This window comes from Clinocottus analis, unplaced genomic scaffold (genome assembly GCF_023055335.1).
Source record: "Clinocottus analis isolate CAN_PGR_092001 unplaced genomic scaffold, fCliAna1.0.p SCAF_4, whole genome shotgun sequence".
NCBI classification, from domain to species: Eukaryota; Metazoa; Chordata; class Actinopteri; order Perciformes; family Cottidae; genus Clinocottus; species Clinocottus analis.
In genome coordinates this window covers 14,487,624-14,495,193 of record NW_027176153.1, presented here as the reverse complement: position 1 = coordinate 14,495,193, position 7,570 = coordinate 14,487,624, and the positions used below count along the sequence as shown (strand labels likewise).

Sequence of the window (7,570 nt, the reverse complement as noted above, 5' to 3'; positions counted from 1 at the left end):
AGTTAGGTTGCTGAGGGGAGATATAAAATAAGTAGGAAGATCAGGTTAGAATTATTATTACTTTTTCGGGGAAGCATGGGCTCTCAAGGTTAGTAAACTTTTGAGAGGATTTAAGAGTGACTCAACTGGTTCTGCCAAAGTCAGAGTCTGTCATGATGTAACACGGTGTCTGGGTTAATAGATGTCATATGGGGCACTGCTTTTCTTCATATAGGAGAAAGACACGTAGGCATAATCTTTATATTTTAGCCATTTAGATGATTTTAGCACAGCATGAAAAAGGAACTAGCACTATTCCTACTTTGAGCCTTCTGTTACGTTCTTTATCTAAGCAGTGTTTGATCCAGAAATCTTGTTATTCCTGTCATAACTAAGGTTTCATGCGTAAGTGATTTGTTTAATTTTGTATTCGGCAAGACTGTGGTGAGTCACTCTCAGCTACGAAGTAGGAAACTGCTATTACTTATTCTCACCCAAGTATGATTTTAGGATTACTGCATGTTGGTAAATTATTACTGGCAAACTGCTGAAATATGCACCGACATAGTTGACTGTGCTCTACGACTGCTCCCCAGGCTTCCATGGGCTTTACAAACTATATCTCCTCTGTTGCCCCTCCCTCTGTTACTAACCCCCTTCCCTCAGCTGTGATCTGCGTCCTTGGTATCTGTGGACCTTTATACAGTTTATCAGAAGGTCAGGAGTGAACAAAAGTACACATTTTTACCATTTGCATCCTCTGGAGGCCTGTTACTATTACATCAACCACTGTAGATCAGATGACTTGGGTAAATGTATAGATTTCTCCAGAGCATGTATACATGTGCGTGCATATGTACATCGGAATAATCAGTGTCTGTCTGGGTTTTTAATGTTTCTCCTTTGCGCTCCTTCTCAGATGAAATGAGCCCCCGTATGGAGTGACTCCCCAGGAAGAGAAAACGAGGTAGGACAAATCTTCAACATGACTGATTACTGTCCCCACCATCTCCCCTGTTCATATCTACAACAATATCAGGCATCTTCATTAATCCCCATGGATCAATGTGTCTGGGGGTTGTAAAAATTGACAAATGACTTATTAGAATCCCACCGTTTTATTTTCCAACTGATTAACTCACAGCAATGTCGTACACTATACAGGCACACTGATGTATCTGTTTTCCAAAGATGGCTTTCTCTCTGTCTCTCTTTCACTCTCTCTTGTTATGAGGGATCTATACAGTAAAATGCACCCCTAACATTCTGTATTAGAAACCCTACCAGCCTGCAACGACTCCAAAACTACAAGAGCAATGAGCTGCTTTTGGAATATATGAACTGCTGATTTACTTTTTTGACATAAACAGCAGTTGAACAGTGCTTCACAGTACTTAAAATACAAAAATACATTAATGAACGCAGCATTGGAAAATAAACAGCTACTATTTGAATTTACATAAGCTTTTCCCTGGTAGTAATAAAACATGTATTTTAACTTCCTATAAATGTGCCAGCACGTATTCTGCTGTATTCTGTTATCTACCCTGTTAGGTTGTTCCATTAATTATAACTGGATATTCTTTTATGTCTGCTTTATGTCTAGATGTTGTTCTGGCAACATCCCACATTGTCATCTTGACAAAATAATATAATTTTTCCACTATATGGCATTTATTACTGTAACAGACATTAGACACAGACATCTAAGTACAGATGACATCCACCAAATTAACAAGAGTATAAAACCTTTTGTTGCTGATAAAAAATCTGCCTCTGTACAATTTGACTCTCGAGAGGACGCTAATGACTTGTGACTTGAAGAAACTGGGTTGCTTTTTTTTTCTCTCCCTGAGATGAAACCTTCTGTGCTAATGATGTTAGCTGGTATGAGCACAATGCTGATGTGGGAGTCTGTCATGAGGATGCATACAACAGCCCTTGCCCCTGGCCTCCTAGTCAAGAGGGATCTAAACATTCAGAAGTGACACCGTGGGCTGTCTCATGTCAAGCCAGAGACCCTCACTATCACCGGGGGGTGGCATGGCTGTGAATTGAGGCGGAGGGCTACACCACACTCCTTTGTTTCTGGTGGTGTCACTCACCCACCAGACACAGACACACTCCTTGCATCAATCAGAGCTCCAGAAACATGCTCAGTGTACCTCCCTATAACATGATGATGACACTATCCATAGATTTCCACATAGATACAATAAGTAACAGCAACAGGAGGATGAGAGCTGCAGATCAGATTCAGTGCAGCCACATTTCCTCTCGTAAGTTCCCCCCCATGGCCGGATGCATGGGTGGACACACGCAAAAAGACATCTTTAAACAGGTTGCTTTGGAAGCAAAGTCAACTGTGTGACTACATATACTAACTTAAGTCTTCCCTTGTTTAACCGCATAACAACAACATAACAGAGTGCAGTTAGTTTAATTGGCTTTTGATATATGTTAATGTAACTAATAATAAAGGCCAACTGGCTCTAACACTGGGCTGAAATGACATCCCCTCTCTCCTTTTGGCTCCCACAGACTTAGGCAAGAGAGTGCACCCGGAGTGGAGTCCCTCTCTTAGACAGTGGGAAGAAAATTAAACTGCCAAATTTGTTTTCATTGGTTCCAGGGACAATCTCAGGGGACTTCAATGCTTTTAATTGAGCTCACTGAGCAGAAATGTGTAAGGCTGCTTACCAACAACAATGATGTCTCCCTTTTACCTCTCTTGGATCTCAGTGGAAGATCAGGCAGATTTTTAAGTATTGTGACACTATGCTAAAAACAAAAAGTGTAATATATGGGACTATGAGCATTAGCAAACAGCTATTTGTTTGATAACGATAGAGTGGAATCATTTCTACCTGAGCAGAGAATGAATACATGTCATCCCACTCTGCACGTGTTGTAATCTGAGTTTGGGCCGGCCGTGCATGCTTTTAGTGCATGTTAATGCATGCGTACGTGCCCGACTGGCTAGCGCATGGCCACTGTTGTACACCGTGCTCGTACAGCGGTTTCAGCTGATAATGGCGTTCCAACCGACAGCATCGTCACAGAGCGTAGCACCAACCCTCTGGTTCCCCTTCAGGTAAACTCTGTAAGCTTGTCAGCACTTAAGCTGTAGTTTGCACCGCTAGCGCCTTTAGCATCGTTAGCTGCTGAAAGCCGGCTCAGCAGTTGCCATGTTGAGAGCCTGTTAGAGGCAATATAAATGGTCCCAATCTCAAACAAAGCACCTTTTAAGTTTTAGCATTCATGGAAATCTAGGAAATGTGTTTGACAATGATTTATAATTCAAAGTCAAAGTAGCTTTGTTTTGTGCTTTATTGGTTTTTCAAGGTTTGTGTGTAGGAGGGCAATGATTCTCTAATAAAAGATCATTCAGTCATGGATAAAGGTAAATAAAGTCTACAGTTCGTCTTGGGAAATAAAATTTGTCTCACTGAGAAAAAAAGAGCAACAATTCAGGAAATTTGGTATTAACGTATCGCCCAGGATAGCATAATAACAAAAACAAGAAGCCACTTTCTCGTTTTCTGCACTTTTCTCACTCCTCTTTTTGTCCTTTAAATTTTTCCAATGTGTCAAAACAAGCAAAGGCTACATGGAAACGGCAGTCCTGTGTAAATATTTATGATGTAACATCTCCATGTGAATAGACTTTCCTCCCAATCCATCCATCATTACGGGCATATCGTGAAAGCCCACCTCCCGGTGGTGGCTCAGGGCCTTAGGAAGCTCAGACAGGAGCGGCGTGTCCCCCTCTCATTCAAAGTATTTGTTTTTCTTTTCACTAGGGGCAGCCCAACTGTGAGGGCATTTCATGTGTCAGGCCCGCCGTTTTCATTCAGGGCTGACTTCAAAGCCCATTTTGGTCCATTGTTTCGGTGACGTGGCTGCTGGACCCGAAAAATGCCCAAACAGAAAAATGTGATGTAGGTCAAATTACAGCAGTTGTGCCCCTGAAAAAAAGAGGAATTCTTACGGTCAAAACATAAAGCCCTGGTTACCACCTAACCCTGGCTTTTGTCGTTGTTGTCCTTATACCTCTTTATTTTTTCATTGTAGAACTGAATGGAAGTTGGGGAATGTAGAATAAAGAGGCTGGAGTTCAAAGTGATTGGCAGAAAATCTATGTTTTAATCTAATCCATAATATTCTGTGTTTATGTCCCTCTACACAGGAACAACATGTTAGATGTTATGAATGTTATTGGAGACAGTCCTGAGGTTCTGTATTTGAAAGGGATTTGCTCTTGCAAGTGTGACTGTGACTTAAGGTTATATGTATCTGTTAGGACCTTTGCGCGCACAATTATTTGAATTGTGAAACATGTCTTCATTTGATAAAAACAATGTGGGAAGAAGGATCTGCTGCAGCTTTTTCAAGCTTGGTAGTCTTTAAGAATGTGAAGGTGCAGTAGATTTATGAGGTTGTGTGTTTGCAGAAGTAGGTAAGTCTACTGCCTTACCTAAGTGGATTACAAGGTTTTAGGCTTTTCTCCTTGCACAACTTATCGGCAGAAAATAGGCGTTGCAGACGTTAGCGAAATATTGCCAACCAGACTCTCATAACATTATCATTAGCCATGGAGGATTGCTGAAATGTGATTAATACATCACAATTTTGACACACTGAGCCTGAAAAGGTAATATGGATTATTACAATGGTCGTGGAGCTCAATACCGCCATCCACGTTTATCCATTTATCTGCAATGATGAGACTCCTTTGTGTTGTATAGCATTGTAACATCTATCTAAATAACAAAAGATATCTCTCCCATACACAATTGTCGTGCTGTTAATATTCAGCCCATGCAACAATGCACATGGGAATGGAGTGATGAGACAAACTTGACTCAGAAAGAGGGAAAAGTCCATAGAACATTATGAGCATTATGAATCAATGTTCAAGCCTCTAGTACCTGGCACTTTTTCTTTTGCTTAGCTATCTGATTACCTTCAAACTAAAATATTGCCCCTTTATTGTTCAATTACAACTGGTTGAGTGCTGAGTCATTCAATTCACTTTCTAAGAGCTATTTTTCTATCTTTGTGAATACACTCTGTGTGTGTTTCATTTAGTTGGTCTTGGACGAGACAAGTTGAATAAATGCCATTTTTCTGTCGTTTCAAGTGCCTCTTTACTCTCTGTGAATCCATTCAAGCTTTCAATACCTTTTCTCCCCCTCTCTTCTGTCTCTTTTTTCCACGAGCAGGAGGGTTTTACTTTACTCCTTTGTCATCCTAATTGATTGCATTAACCTTTTGAGTATTGAATTTCCTGTGCATCACGCCGAGCACAATGTGGAATATTATCATAATCCTTCCAAGTAATGGACACAGGGCAATCAACAATGCTTTAGGAAAAGTACATCTTTGAAAGATGGAGCATCGTATTATTTTCAGTCAAAAGACCTGGATAGAGGAAGACGGTTAAGCTTTAAGAAACTTTGTCAATAAGTGAAGTATGTTTCTTTTTATCATCTAATAACGTGAAGTCAGAAGATCTTATGCTATGTTGAAAAGCAATGTTTAAATGTATACAATTGTCATGATGAAAATAAATGACCTATACAAACTGTTACACAAGCACATACATGATCAGTCTTAAAGGCTTCTCTTGTTATTTCAATATGACAAATTATTCCATGAAAATGGACCAGTAATGAGAAGCTGGATATCTAACGGTTCAAATTCTTGGTGAAATTTGTAATATTTATTTTTATCCGAGCCTTTTTTGCATACTATTACAATATTTAGAACAACCCCAGCTTCACTTAAACTAATTACATTGAGTAAATACTCAGAGTTCTTTTAACAGTTGCAATTATTTATAATGGCCTTGCAGCCTTTTTAAAATATTATAATAATTTAAAAATTCTAAGAAACTAAGGGAATAAAGATATCAACTATGATTTACGCACATTGGTCAAATGACACATTGACGACACATTTTAACTCAATCCCCTGTGCTTTCTAAAGCCCTGGATTATCCCCATGTGGCCAAAACTAGCAGTAGTACCCATGTGAGTTGGGCTCATCTTGATGCCCCAGCATTGGCTCTGGAACCAAACTCCTGGTAACAGGCTCACTATGATTGAGGAGTGAGAGACGAGTGAGATGCTACGCTGGGTTAGTCACAAGTTCCTGGTTCCCATTTGCATGTTTTTGAGATCCTTATGATTCAACATGACGCTATTACAAGCCAAGAGAACTGGAGCATCTGGGGTTGTGGAGGCAAATACTTGTGTCCCACAAGGGTCTATAATGGGTTCTATTGTATTTACAATGTGTTATTCATTTGTGTTGAAACATTATTTATATAAAAAAATATTTGTTTGCAAACGACACCATTATGTATAGTTTTGCCTCATCTTTATGGCCTGTAATAAAGGAACTGCAATCTGTTTTCGATGTTGTTCAGAAGAACCTCTTCTTTGAATCTTGGCCCGAACATTGACAATCAAATTGATGTGCTTCTCAAGGTCAACGAAGACAGCTGATGGTGTGTATCAGATTGTTACTATAAATAATAAGGTGATTGAACAAGTCACTTGTTTTCCCCCTAGAAGACAATCTGTCTTTTAAACATATCAATTGTCTTACAGTAAAATTGGAAGGAACTCTTGTCCCTCTGTAGAGGATGCAGAGCAAAAAAAAGGAAAAACCTTGAGGGAATCCTTGGCTCAAAGGCAGTGGTCACCGAGGCCGGCCAATTTCTCAGCAATGGCAAGGTAACAGGCGGATAAGATTTGGCCTGAGATGTTGTGGTGCTTCCCTTTTTTTAAATAATGAAACTGACAATAATTGGGTATCACACTGTTTAGCTTCCCTGAGAAAGCAAATACCAATCTGCTGGAATGGAGGCTCAAGCTGAGAGTCAAACATCAGATTCAAGAGCATTGCAGATTCCTGGTCATGGAAAAGTGCCCATCAAGTCCACACGTGTTTCATGGATTTTGAGGAGGCTTATGAAAGTGTCCCTCAGAGAATCATGTCGGGGAAACTGTGGGAACATATGACTATATCCTACTTGCCTTCTGTATTTTTGTTTTTCACCGAATCAGTGAGGTTGTGTTTGGTCGGTGATGACACAATTGCATCTCTGCTTTTTGCCAACGATATTATTATGTTGCTTGTTTGCACTCGACATCCTAGAGTTTTACTGGGAGGATACAATGCACATGAATGTTTATAGTTTTACCTTCAAGTTCCCAATTCCCTTTAGGCAACCGCTACAAGTCATTAGTGGCGTGACAATAGTATGAACCCTCACTATGATCTCACCTATGAACACTGACATATGTGTTCACCGAGGTGACTGGTTAAGCTGCAAGCACCACTGCCACGCTTTCCATCGAGAAAGTATCAAGATACAAGCTATACTTAAAAATGGGAGAAGTTATTTTAGTGGGTTAGCACGCTTACTTTTGCCAATTCATGGACATCCATTTTGAGATATTTCACCTGATAAGCGATACTTTGACCTGTTGATGACCGTAACAGTACTGCAGATATTGTGTATCTTTGGACCACAAAATATAAAAACGTTGTCACTACATCCTGTTCTTTTGCACCATGT

General features: G+C 39.9%; 1 protein-coding gene across 1 annotated transcript in view; it reads left to right on the top strand.

Annotated features, from left to right (window-relative positions):
- The first annotated feature begins 898 nt into the window (after positions 1-898).
- The window catches only part of casz1 (castor zinc finger 1), a 92,975-nt gene continuing 86,303 nt past the window's right edge, over positions 899-7,570 (top strand). The window contains exon 1 of the mRNA XM_068598373.1: positions 899-946. The gene's annotated coding sequence lies outside the window, so the exon portion shown is untranslated. The remainder of the gene's footprint in view (positions 947-7,570) is intronic.